A 13,883-nucleotide genomic window follows, 5' to 3' on the forward strand; every position below is an offset into this window, starting at 1 on the left:
AACAGCAAATACGGGGAAGAGGAATCTTGTGAAGGTTTTATCAAATCACCTGTCACTGGCCGTCAGCCCATTTGTCTCCTTTCTGTGAAAGGGTCTGTTTTGCCGGCTCTGTGGGAACTGCCACCTCCCTTCAGCAGGTGTACAGGCCCTAGCAGGAAGCCCAGATCTGGGGGCCGCTGAGAGCAAGTCTTCTCTTTCTTACTAGAAGCCAGAACGGCAGAGCTGGGGCAGGCGCACTTGATTACTTGAAAGTGTGCGTGGAGGGGTGGGGACTTGAGGGGGTGGGAGGAGAAAGCTCACACACAAGCCAACTGAAAGCCTGCGGGAGCCCTGATTCTGATCACTCAAACCATTCAAGGATCTGTGAAGCTCGAAGATCTAAGTTTTCTGTCTTTCCTGGTCGTCCCACTAGTTCATCAAGATTAGAGCCTTCTGGTTTTCGTAGTTAATTATTCTTTGGTCTTCTATTTCAGGGTTTTGAAATCAAATTGCTTGATGTTTTACTCTCTCCCGTGTGATTGGGTCATCTTTTATAATAGGGCTGCAATCATCCTTTCAAGAACACAGCACTTTAGCTCAGCACTGTCAAGGAAGATATCCTAAATGTCCCACGAAGTTTAGTCTTGTAGGAGTGAGAAAACACCACCACCCCCTGATTATGGATCCAGAAGTGCCGCCACACATCATCCATCATCACAGACCTAGAAAAATGAAAAGGAAACCTTCTTCGAGCTGTCTGATTAATGCAGACTCAAGGAGTGCTTATGGGGTGGCAGCTCCTTGGCTTCGTAGGACAAATGAGCCCCAGGACCTGTCTTTATATGGTGTTTGTAAGGCTGAGCAGGTCTGTTTACCACTTTGAAATTCTCTCTCCTGGTGTGAACAGGTAACCTTATCAGTGGGTTTCACAAGGCATTCTAGCCCAAAAATGAAAGTATGTACTTTGGAATCTCTGCTGATGGGGGACTAGAGGGGATAAAGAGAAAAGTCAAATGCATGTCTCAGGCTACACGTGGGAAACAGGAGGAATTTGGTGGGTTTTTTTGGATACTAATTAAGATCTCAGCTCAATTATCGTCTGGAGACCTTCCTCGGCCACCTCCACTCATTCAATCATCCTCTCCCCCAATCCCTTGCTTGATTTTTCTCCACAGTGCTTATCACTATTCAGAATTACCTTGCTTATCTGTCTCCTTCTTATTGTCCATCTCCCTACACTAGGGTATCCAGGCCATAAAGGTGGGAACCTTGCCTGTCTTCTTCACTGCTGCATGTACCAGAACATGGGGTACATTAGTAAAATGCTCAGTACACATTTTTTTAAATAAAGGTGAAGGGAGGTTGAGACAGGAACAGGAAGAGGCAAAGATTGGAATCAGACCTAGGTTTGAATCCAAACCCTCCACTTATTGGCTGTGTGCCCTTGGAATAGTTGCCAAACCTCTGTGAGCCTGAGTTTTCTATTCTGTAAAATGGGCAGGTATTAACCTGCTTCCCAGAATAGAAGTGGAGGATTACATGAGATAAAGTATATGGTAACTTCTGGCAAAGGGGCTGGTACAGGGAGGTGCTCAATAAATACTGGCTCATTCTCCAAGCCTTGATTAAAACAATTTTACCAGACAACAAACAGGGCCCTTTACTATCTAAGAGTGTCCAGTGGTCCTCAAGCCTCCTTCTTGTGTCTAGGAATGGTATCTCCAGGGGAAATAGTACTAATCCTTTTTTGGCTCCAAGGAGAACCACTGTAAATGTAGGCAGTCTCACATGGTTCTAGATGCAGGAGTCAAGGATGGGGTCCTAAGGGTTCTGTACTCAGACCTGGTTCCTCAAGAGATGGCAGCACTGCCTGGAAAACAAGACTGCTGTTCTCCTGAAGTCTTTTGTTCTCATCCGAGGCTGAAGGTCTCCATGCACACCCCAAAGACCCTGAAACAGGTCACCGAGGCCCCTTGCTGTCACAGAGGTGCCACTAACAGCCTTTAGAAACTGGTTTTCAAGGCTTATCTTCCAGATTTCAAATGGCATTACCTCCCTAAACAACCTGGCAACAGAGATGACTTCTCTCTGCATTTCCGTCACGATCTCTCTACAGCTCCCTTTGGTATGTTCCTTGTTTTCACATAAACCTGTTTTTTTCCTCTTTCTTTTTAAAAATTCTTAACATTTAGACAAAGAACTGGTTCTGCCTCTCTCACGTTTCCAGAGGCCGCAGCCTCTGTTGGGGCAGCTTTAAAGCAGGTCATCCCCTCCCTTTTAGCAGACTGAGCCTTCGGGAACTAGAAATTTGGACGGTGCTTGTTTTCAAAAAGAAACAGTCCTCAGGATGGGCCGTGTGGCACTAGTTAGCAGCCAGTCCTCATTTTGATTCTGTGTGCCACATGCCATCCAGAGGTGCTGGGTTGATGTTTTGTTCATTCGCTCATTGGACAGTGAAGCAGCCTGGTGAGATGGAAAGGGACACAGCCTTTTGAATCAGTCAGACCCCAGCTTCAAACAGTGGCTCTGCCACTTGCCAGCTGCTGCTGCTGCTAAGTCGCTTCAGTCGTGTCTGACTCTGTGCGACCCCATAGTCAGCAGCCCATCGGGTTCCCCCATCCCTGGGATTCTAGAGGCAAGAACACTGGAGTGGGTTGCCATTTCCTTCTCCAATGCATGAAAGTGAAAAGTGAAAAGGAAGTCGCTCAGTCTGTCCAACTCTAGCGACAGGGTCCCAAATGTTGGGAACAGGAGACGCTCATCTTGCCTGGGAAGGCTGCAGAGAGGGAAGCAGTGTGCTGTTGTGATTAAGTGTGCAGATTCCCAGGCGGTCTTCTTGGATCCATTGCCTGGCCCTGCCTCTGTTTGTTCTGCATCCTTGGGCAAGTCAGTTAACCCTTCAGGGCTCAGCTGCTTCCTTCACCCTATAAAATAGGGAGAACAATGGTAACCCACCCTGCAGGGTTGGTGTAGGATGAAGTGCTTCTGAAAGGCTTAGCCCAGGGCTCCGCCCCAGCTCGGGGCTCAGTACATGTCCACCTCTGGATAACAGAGGTAACACACGCAGCCATTATTATTACAAATGTGCTTTGTTGACTTCCTCTGTTGGGACAGCCTCGTGCTAGGAGGTTGAGGCTGCGTTGGTGAATAGGCCACAGTTCAAGGGCAGGGGAGGCAGACATGAAAGAAATCATTATCCTGCAGAAGTCTGCAGCACTGTCACGGATGGAAGACAGGAGGCTGTAGGACAGTGAATTCCAGAATGCGGGTACTATGCTCCAGAACCTTAGAATTCCTTTTGCAGAAAAAGGGCTGTGATGGGGTGGAAAGTGGTTTGGAGGCTGAGCGGGGCTTGTTCATTCAGTTTTCATTGGGAAATGCTAAGGCGCTGAAGTAGTATATTAGTTTCCTATTGTTGTAGTCACAAATTACATAAGTTTAATGACTTAAAACCACAAATTTACTTTTTTATGCTTCTGGAGATCAGAAGTCTAACAGGAGTGGCTTTCTGGGCTAGAATCAAGGTGTTGGCCAGGTTGCATTCCTCTCTGGAGGCTCCAGGGGAAAATCCATTCCCTGGCCTTTTCCAGCTCCTGGAGGTTCCCTAGATTCGTTGGCTTATGGCCCCTTCCTCCATCCTCAAAGCCAGCGATAGCCAGTGGAGTCCTTTTCACATCTCACCGTGTTGACGCTCTTGCCTCCCTCTGTCACTTCTAAGGACCGCATGCATCCACTGGGCTTACCTGGATAACCCAAGCTAATGTCCCCCTCTCAAGATCAGCTGATTACTAATCTTAATTCTATCTGAAAACTTAGTTCCATTTTACCATACATACTCAAAAGTTCAAGGGATTAGGACATGGTCACCTTTGGGGGGCCGTTATTCTGCCAGACCTAGGTGGGAAGGTGCTGTATGTATTTGAGATATTATCCAAAGGCTGAAACTTGGAGAATGGAAGGGGCCTGGGAAGTGATCAGAGACAAGCCGTTCAAGCATGTTGCCTTGGAAAGCTCTTGGAAGCTCTTACACACAAATGACATTTAATGGCTTGGAAGCCTGGCGTGCTATAGTCCATGGGGTCGCAGAAAGTCGGACATGACTGAGCAACTGAACAAAAACAACAACAATTTTTATTTTTATTCAATTTAAAATGATTTTTTTCTTTTATTTATTTGGCAGCACCAGGTGTTAGTTGTGGTACATAGTATCTTTACTTTTTTTTTTTTTTAGTTACAGCTTGAAAACTCTTGGTTGCAGCACATGGGATCTAGTTCCCTGACCAGGGATTGAACCTGGGCTCCCTGCATTGGGAGCACAGAGTCTTAGCCACTGGACCACCAGGGAAGTCCCTAATGGCTTGCATTTTTAAAGGGCTTACTCTGGTGGATGTATAGACCAAGGATGCAGGAGCAGGGCCAAGACAGAATGCAGGGAGACTGTGCTGAGGTTAAGGGGCAGTGGTAGGCTGGGAGGCAGCTGGGAAAGAGAGAATGAGAGATATCGTTGACAGACTTGCTGGAGAGTGAACATGAGGTGTGGAGTTGAAGGAGACTCCAGAGGACTCGGAGGTTTCAGATGTACACTGCTGCCTTTTCCAGTCTTGGAAAGATAATGAATGTGGAGCCCACGGTCGCAGCCACCAGTGCTGCCACTCACAGCAGGGTTTTCTCTCTGCGGGGAGCTGTGCTGAATGCCTAGCCTTGTAATTACAGTCGGCCCTCCGTATCCATGGGTTTTCCATATGGATTTGACCAACTGAAATTCAGTCTGAGGTTGGTGAATCCATGGATGCAGAACCCGAAGATAAGGAGGACCAACTGTACCAAGTCATTTTACTTAAGGGGTTGGAGCATCTGTGGATATTGATATCTGCGGGAGGTCCTGGCTACCAAGGGACGACTGCAATCCTTACAGCCCTGTTGGAGGCAGGCATGCTAATCACTCCATTCTGTGAGAGGCATGGGCTGCCCTGGTAGCTCAGCTGGTAAAGAATCCACCTGTAATGCAGGAGACCCCAGTTCGATTCTTGGGTTGGAAAGATTGCCTGGAGAAGGCATAGGCTACCCACTCCAGTATTCTTGGGCTTCCGTGATGGCTCAGTCAGTAAAGAATCCATTTACAATGCGGGAGACCTGGGTTGGGAAGATCCCCTGGAGGAGGGCATGGCAACCCACTCCAGTGTTCTTGCCTGGAGAATTTCATGGGCAGAAGAACCTGGCAGACTGTGGTCCATGGAGTCGCAGAGTCGGACACGACTTAGCGACTAAGCACAGCACATGAGAGGCAGAGGGTATTGTGACCAAGAGTGTAGACTGTCTGGGTTTGAATCCCGGTTCTGCCACTTACTTGATGTGACACTTGGGCCTGTGCCTCAGTTTCCTCGTATGAGAATGGGAGTAATGATGTACTAACCTTAAGGCAGAAAGTGAAGAGGAACTAAAAAGCCTCTTGATGAAAGTGAAAGTGGAGAGTGAAAAAGTTGGCTTAAAGCTCAACATTCAGAAAACGAAGATCATGGCATCCAGTCCCATCACTTCATGGGAAATAGATGGGGAAACAGTGGAAACAGTGTCAGACTTTATTTTTTGGGGCTTCAAAATCACTGCAGATGGTGATTGCAGCCATGAAATTAAAATACGCTTACTCCTTGGAAGGAAAGTTATGACCAACCTAGATAGCATATTGAAAAGCAGAGACATTACTTTGCCAACAAAGGTTCGTCTAGTCAAGGCTATGGTTTTTCCTGTGGTCATGTATGGATGTGAGAGTTGGACTGTGAAGAAAGCTGAGCGCCGAAGAATTGAACTGTGGTGTTGGAGAAGACTCTTGAGAGTCCCTTGGACTACAAGGAGATCCAGCCAGTCCATTCTGAAGGAGATCAGCCCTGGGATTTCTTTGGAAGGAATGATGCTAAAGCTGAAACTCCAGTACTTTGGCCACCTCATGTGAAGAGTTGACTCATTGGAAAAGACTCTGATGCTGGGAGGGATTGAGGGCAGGAGGAGAAGGGGACGACAGAGGATGAGATGGCTGGATGGCATCACCAACTTGATGGACGTGACTTTGAGTGAACTCTGGGAGATGGTGGTGGACAGGGAGGCCTGGCGTGCTGCAATTCATGGGGTCGCAAAGAGTCGGACATGACTGAGCAACTGAACTGAACTGAAACTTATAAAATTAGTGTGAAGATTAAAAGAGTTGACATATATGTGAAACACTGATGACCCACTTAACATATATATATATTAAGCATAATATAACAGTATCATTGTCTTTAAACAAATGAGATCACTGAGGCACAGTGAGGTTAAGTGTCTTGTCTAAAGGCACACAGCTAGGGAAATCTGGGACCCAAAGCCAGGCTCTTATCCTCCATGCCTTAGCTCCCCCTTGAGAAGGCCTCTCAGAACTGTGGCAAGAACTATATGTTCTAGTAGGTACAAGCGCCCTTATCATGGTGCTTGGCACATGCGTGTGTGTGTAAGTGTAGTTTCTTTTTCTGTAGAATGAGAGTGATGATGACACCCACCCTGCCTCACCCACAGAATCGTAAGACTCAAATCAGAAAGGCAAAGCACAGTGGAAATGGTAGAGCTAGCTGCACATGGGTGGTTTTTATACTCAGTTTCTTCCAAATGGCCTCGTTGAATGATTTCCCCTTGGAATTTCCCTCACAGATGTGCTGCGGTCTTTCCGGTTGTCAGTCATCCTTGTCCCCATCTCCTGCCTCCACCCTGATGCCCCGTCTTTGATAGACTAGAGTGGGGAGGACCCTTCACTCTACAGTTGGGGAGCCAACCTCAGTGCAGTGGCAGAGCTCAGAGTCTCTGTGACCTTCTCCATGAGCATCTTTTGTCTGCCTGCAGACCCTGCACCAAGAGCGTACATGTGCGTAGGGAAGTGTCTCACCCACTCTTGCTCCACCTGTGGGCCTCACAGGGAGTGTTGGAAATCTTGAAGTGTGTGTGGGGGGTGGAGTAGAGATGTGAATACATTTGCACGTTGAGTAATCACTGTGTAAGAGGCCAAAGAGGATCCTTTAGGCCAGTGTGGAGGCTGCTGCAGGAGTCCCCCAGAGGGCTGGGAGGGACATAGATTCAAGAGGTGGTGCGGAGAGAAGTGAATGGAGAGAGACGTGGTAGATAGATTAAAAGGGAGCAGTCATCCTATGGCTGCTTTTGACTGAGCACGTATTATGTACCAGCTGCTGTGCTAAGCACTCTGTGTGTGTTATCTTATTTACTCCCAGGGTCATCATAAGGATTAAATGTTCCTGTCCTTTTACAGATGAGGAAACTGAGACTCAGAGAGGTCAAGTCATTCACTCAAGACCACACAGCCAGTAGGTGGCAGAGCCCTAGAACAGCTTCTCAAATTTTAATGTGCATTTGGATCACCTGGTTCAGTTCAGTTCAGTTGCTCAGTCGTGTCCAAGTCTTTGCAACCCCATGAACCGCAGCATGCCAGGCCTCCCTGTCCATCACCAACTCCCGGAGTTCATCCAAACCCATGTCCACTGAGTCGGTGATGCCATCCAACCATCTCATCCTCTGTCCTCCCCTTCTCCTCCTGCCCTCAATCTTTCCCAGCATCTGGGTCTTTCCAGATGAGTCAGCTCTTCACATCAGGTGGCCTAATTATTGGAGTCTTAGCTTCAACATCAGTCCTTCCAATGAACACCTAGGACTGATCTCCTTTAGGATGGACTGGTTGGATCTCCTTGCAGTCCAAGGGACTCTCAAGAGTCTTCTTCAACACCACAGATCAAAAGCATCAATTCTTTGGCACTCAGGTTTCTTTATAGTCCAACTCTCACATCCATACATGACCACTGGAAAAACCATAGCCTTGACTAGACAGACCTTTGTTGACAAATTAATGTCTCTGCTTTTCAATATGCTGTCTAGGTTGGTCATAACTTTCCTTCCAAGGAGTAAGCATCTTTTAATTTCATGGCTGCAATCACCATCTGCAGTGATTTTGGAGCCCAGAAAAATAAAGTCAGCCACTGTTTCCACTTTTTCCCCATCTGTTTGCCATGAAGTGATGGGACCTTGTCTAACTCAATGAAACTAAGCCATGCCATGTGCGGTCACCCAAGATGGATGGGTCATGGTGGAGAGGTCTGACAGAATGTGGTCCACTAGAGAAGGGAATGGCAAACCACCTCAGTATTCTTGCCTTGAGAACCCCAAGAACAGTATGAAAAGGCAAAAAGATAGGACACTGAAAGATGAACTCCCCAGGTTGGTAGGTCCCCAGTATGCTACTGGAGATCAGTGGAGAAATAACTCCAGAAAGAATGAAGGGATGGAGCCAAAGCAAAAACAACACCCAGTTGTGGATGGGACTGGTGATGGAAGCAAGGTTCGATGCTGTAAAGAGCAATATTGCATAGGAGCCTGGGATGTTAAGTCCATGAATCAAAGCAAATTGGAAGTGGTCAAACAGGAGATGACAGAGTGAACATCGACATTCTAGGAATCAGCGAACTAAGATGGACTGGAATGGGTGAATTTAACTCAGATGACCATTATATCTACTACTGTGGGCAGGAATCCCTTAGAAGAAATGGAGTAGCCATCATAGTCAACAAAAGAGTCCAAAATGCAGTACTTGGATGCGGTCTCAAAAACGACAGAATGATCTCTCTTCATTTCCAAGGCAAACCATTCAATATCATGGTAATTCAAGTCTATGCCCTGACCAATAACACTGAAGAAGCTGAAGTTGAACAGTTCTATGAAGACCTACAAGACCTTCCAGAACTAACAGCCAAAAAAGATGTCCTTTTCATTATAGGGGACTGGATCCTTTTCATTAGAGGGGGCTGGAATGCAAAAGTAGGAAGTCAGGAAACACCTGGAGTAACAGGCAAATTTGGCCTTGGAGTACAGAATGAAGCAGGGCAAAGGCTAATAGAGTTCTGCCAAGAGAATGCACTGGTCATAGCAAACACCCTCTTCCAACAACACAAGAGAAGTCTCTTCACATGGACATCACCAGATGGTCGACATCAAAATCAGATTGATTATATTCTTTGCAGCCAAAGATGGAGAAGCTCTATACAGTCAGCAAAAACAAGACCAGGAGCTGACTGTGGCTTAGATCATGAACTCTTTATTGGCAAATTCAGACTGAAATTGAAGAAAGTGGATCACCTGGAGATCTTGTTAAATGCTGGCTTTGGTTCAGCCGGTCTGGGATGGGCCCCAAGATGCTGCATTCCTAACATGCTCCCCAGATTTGCTCCACTGCTGGTCCCTGGGCCACACTGAGTAACAGAGGTCTGTCTGCCTCTAGGACTCACATTCTCAGCCATGGTGCCTTAGAACAGCTGCAGATGGCGAGAGATTTCTGAAGCTACTCAAATCTGAATCCCACCCTGGGCAGGATGTGGGAGAGCTTTCTGGACCTCAGATAGGTCGGAAGTTGTTTCACATTTTCACTTCCTCCCTTTGCCCAATAGCTCAAGCAAACCCAGAAGTGAGAGGGTTGGAGGTAGCACCTCTCAGTCTATTCCCCACCCGCCCCTCCACCCCTCAGCACAACCAGACCCCATCCTGCGTCTGCTTCTGAACCAGGGACCAGGGGTCACATACATTCACAGATGTCTCCACAGTTGTCAATCAGGTCATTTTGTGGGGGACCCATTGATGGGGGTGCATTGAGAAATCTAATATGAATGGTTGTTAGTACCAAGCTGTCAGCTGTTTCCCTGGGCTGTACTGAAAATGAAGGGGAACAAAATCAACCCAACATTCTAATCTCTTAATCTGTGTGATCATTAGCTCCTGGGATGATTGGAGACCAAGCCCTTTCCCATTCAGCCCCTGCAGATGGGCCAGGTGTCACTGCTGGGAGATGCCAATAAGGCTGCAAGTCACTGTGTGAGCACTTTAATGACTGGGAAAATCCATTTCCCTTCTTGGCAGCTTTGTGATGTTGCAACTGTGCTTCTGGGTCATCGCCAGCCCTGATCTGTCTGTGCGCATGCTTTATATTAAAAAGGGGAGGATGTCTCACTTGTTTCGGTGATCGCTCCTTTCTCCCTAGTTGCCACCAAAGAACTTTCTGAGGCAAACTTTCTGTCCAGTTTTGCACTCTCCAGACAGTCTTCCAGTATTCCCATTTCTTTGTCTCCTCAAACACATTCTTTCTGTCTTGGCTCTGTTGTTTGGGGGCTTCTTAGGCTGGGGTGGGTGTCTGTGCAGGGGCGATAGCCGTGGATTCTAGTTTCCTGCAGGACAGAATTCTAGAACTCTGAGACAGGGAGAAAGAACATCTTAAGCAAAATAATAATGTCTGCCTCAAACTTGTAAATATTTTTCATTATAAGATTTCATGTCATTGCAATTTGTTCAGGTGGACAAGAACAGCTTTTGTTTGAGAGAGAACTGAAGAGGTGTCTTAGGATTTGGCTCCAATTGCTCTGCCTGTCTCTCCATCACTGGAGCTTTGTCGCCTGCCTCTGCAGAGCTTGGCAAGGGAATGCTTTGTGGTCTATTGTTAGGTGTTCTTTGAAACTATAAATCATAGGCTGCTGGAAGGGAGGGGCTTCCAGAGACCATCCAGAGCTCCCTCTGTCTCTAGCATGGACGTGCATGGATGCACACACACACATACACACATGTGCGGACACACAGACACGTAGATACATACACATACAGATGGTGACCGCCTGGTGTGTATTTCCAGATCCCAGTGGGGGCAGAGGTGTTTAGTTCTCCTGTCTGTTGATTCTTACAGCCACATTTTGAGTCTGTCCCAGATTTCTCTTGCTGTAGCTCAGGCTGCCCCTGCCTACATCAGCTGCTTCACTGTCCTGGCCCATCTTTTTGGAAACACGACCATCCCTGCACTATTAACTTACGCATCTAGGCGATGAAAAGTCATTTTCCTTGTCTGGTCTCACATGGTTCTTGTAAAATGTGGCTTGGCAAATAGGTAATGTCTCTGGCATTAAATCCTATTTGACGGTGAGGTTCTGGCTCTCTGCTTCTATTTATGTTGTTTCTCTTGCTGGTTGGGCCCTTTCTGACTCCTGGCTGTAAAGGCCTTCTACTCTGTCAAAACCCACTCCTTCCCATCCACCCCATGGCTAATCAGCCATGCACTCCTTTTGACTTAGGAGTAGCATTGTATCATTTTTCCTTGCTTTTCATTTAACAATCTTTCATTTTCACCTTACAAACATTTATAGATATTCGTTGTAGAAAATCCAGAAAATATAGATCAATAGGAAGAAAAAATGACCATTAAACCACTCACTATCTGATATAACCACTGTCAACGTTTTTGTGCATATCCTTCCTGTCTTTCTCCTTTGAAATACTAATAATAATCCAGTGATCTTCATGCCGTATAACCTGGTGTCCTGCTTTTCCAACTAATATTATATAACAAGCATCTTTGTGTGTCTCTCTCTATATATAGTGATATTTAGCTTATATCACTAAATATTTAGAAGCATACATTTTTTTGGCTGTTTGGCTTGTGGGATCTTAGTTCCCCAATCAGGGAACAAACCCAGGCCCCCTGCAGTGGAAGCACAGAGGCCTTAACCACTGGACCCCTAGGGAATACCCAGGAAACACAGTTTTTTTCAATTTATTTTTAATTGAAGGATGCTTGCTTGACCATATTGGTTTGTTTGCTGCCATACATCAACATGAATTAGCCATAGGTGTATATGTGTCCCCTCCCTCTTGAAACCTCGTTTACCCCCTCCCATCCTTTTGCACCCCTTCAGGTTGTCACAGAGTCCCAGTTTGGGTTCCCCGTGTCACACAGCAAACTTCCATTGGCTATCTGTTTTACATATGGTAGTGTATATGTTTCCATGCTACTCTCTCCATTCATCTCACCCTCTCCTTCCTTGGAAACATGATTTTTAACACTTGTTTCATACTTTACATCTCATACTTTATCCCTTGCATGATTATTTTTAACTGGGAACAATACCTGTCAAGCCCACTGAACTGTCCAGTCAAATTAAGGAAGTGTGCAAAGAGCTGAACAAACATGAGCAACGATCATGAGTACTGTTAGCTTTATCTTCCCGATCAAGTACTTCATGTATTCACAAAATACTTTATGTATTCACAAAATTGTTGTATACTTTCCTATTCGTGAGGGCTTCCCTGATAGCCCAGTTGGTAAAGAATCCGTCTGCAATGCAGGAGACCCTGGTTCAATTCCTGGGTCAGGAAGATCTGCTGGAGAAGAGATAGGCCACCCACTCCGGTATTCTTGGGTGTCCCTTGTGGCTCAGCTGGTAAAGAATCTGCCTGCAGTGCAGGAGACCTCAGTTTGATCTCTGGGTTGGGAAGAGCCCCTAGAGAAGGGAAAGGCTACCCACTCCAGTATTCGGGCCTGGAGAGTTCCATGGACTGTATTAGTCCATGGGGTTGCAAAGAGTCGGACACGACTCAGCGACTTTCACTTTCCTGTTCATGAAGTTTTGCCCAGTGGTGGGTAAAACAAGCTGTCTGGGTTTAATCTTTAAAAGAGAATGTGCTTATTAATAAGTTTTTATTTTTTCCTGGTAATTTCTTAGAGGCTTTGTCTTAAGGAATTTACCTGAAATATAGAGAAGGGAGTATGTACAAAGATGTCTATGAAGGCAGTATTTACAATAGCCCCAAAGTAGAAAACACTGCCATGTCCAATTATATGGAGGAAGGTTAAGTAACTGATGCTGAACCTACTTGCCAGACTATTATATAGCTAGCTAAAATGATGTTTACAAAGGTTTTGTAATAAAATGGAAGATGTTTATGTCACCATCATGGGAAAAAGCGAAGATGAATGAAAAAGAGCGAAAAGAAAGACTACCCAATGGGAATGGTGGTTATAATGTTGAAGTGATGGGTGATTGTTTTCTTTCTCTCTGCTTTTCTGCAATGAGCTTGCATAGCTTAGTTTCATGAAAAGACAGGTAGGTAGGTAGGTAGGTAGACAGATAGCTAGATCAACCTTGTGTTTTAAACCGTTGGAAAGGATGTATGTGGAAGAAGGAAGTACGGGGCACAGAACTGAGCTCAAGTGAAAGGAGTGACCCAGAGGTGCGAGAAAAGGGCCTGGGGTTGCTGAGCCCAAACTGACCTGGAACTTTTAGGAAAATGCTTTGTACCACAAAAGGTGCATTTTAGTTTAGCTTTGGAGCAGGAAGAATAGAGTGAGGATGGGCACCTCATTTGAATATAGTAAGATAATGATAAAACAGAGAAACCAAAATTATGGGTTCCTCATTTGCTCCATCTTCTGACCAGCGTGGACAGGCCAGGCTTGGTGAAGGGGATGTGAAAGCCCAGCAGGGCTTTTGAGGAACCGAGGGGTAAGAGGAGCCACAGGAGACTAGCAACAACATTTTATCATAATTTATAAAAGTGGAGGAAAACAGAACGCCGTAATGTATGTATTTGGGCGAAAATGACATCAGTCAGTTCAGTTCAGTCGCTCAGTCGTGACCGACTCTTTGCGACTCCGTGAACCGCAGCACGCCAGGCCTCCCTGTCCATCACCAACTCCCGGCGTCCACCCAAACCCATGTCCATTGAGTCGGTGATGCCATCCAACCATCACATCCTCTGACATCCCCTTCTCCTCCTGCCCTCAATCTTTCCCAGCATCAGGGTCTTTTTCAATGAGTCAGCTCTTCGCATCAGGTGGCCAAAGGATTGGAGTCTCAGCTTCAACATCAGTCCTTCCAGTGAACATTCAGGACTGATTTCCTTTAGGATGGACTGGTTGGATTTCTTTGCAGTCCAAAGGACTCTCAAGAGTCTTCTCCAACACCACAGTTCAAAAGCATCAAGTCTTCGGCGCTCAGGTTTCTTTATAGTCCAACTCTCACATCCATACATGACCACTGGAAAAACCATAGCCTTGACTAGATGGA

The 13,883-nt window shown here is 46.2% G+C and overlaps 1 protein-coding gene and 1 non-coding gene across 3 annotated transcripts in view; one reads left to right on the top strand and one right to left on the bottom strand.

The window, feature by feature from the left end:
- MAN1C1 (mannosidase alpha class 1C member 1) overlaps nt 1-13,883 on the top strand; it is a 155,683-nt gene that overhangs the window by 42,299 nt on the left and 99,501 nt on the right. The window lies entirely within an intron of this gene.
- On the bottom strand, nt 4,252-4,324 carry TRNAG-CCC (transfer RNA glycine (anticodon CCC)). The gene has a single exon. It is a non-coding gene; the product is annotated as a tRNA-Gly (tRNA).

Source organism: Bos mutus, chromosome 2 (assembly GCF_027580195.1).
Source record: "Bos mutus isolate GX-2022 chromosome 2, NWIPB_WYAK_1.1, whole genome shotgun sequence".
NCBI lineage: Eukaryota > Metazoa > Chordata > Mammalia > Artiodactyla > Bovidae > Bos > Bos mutus.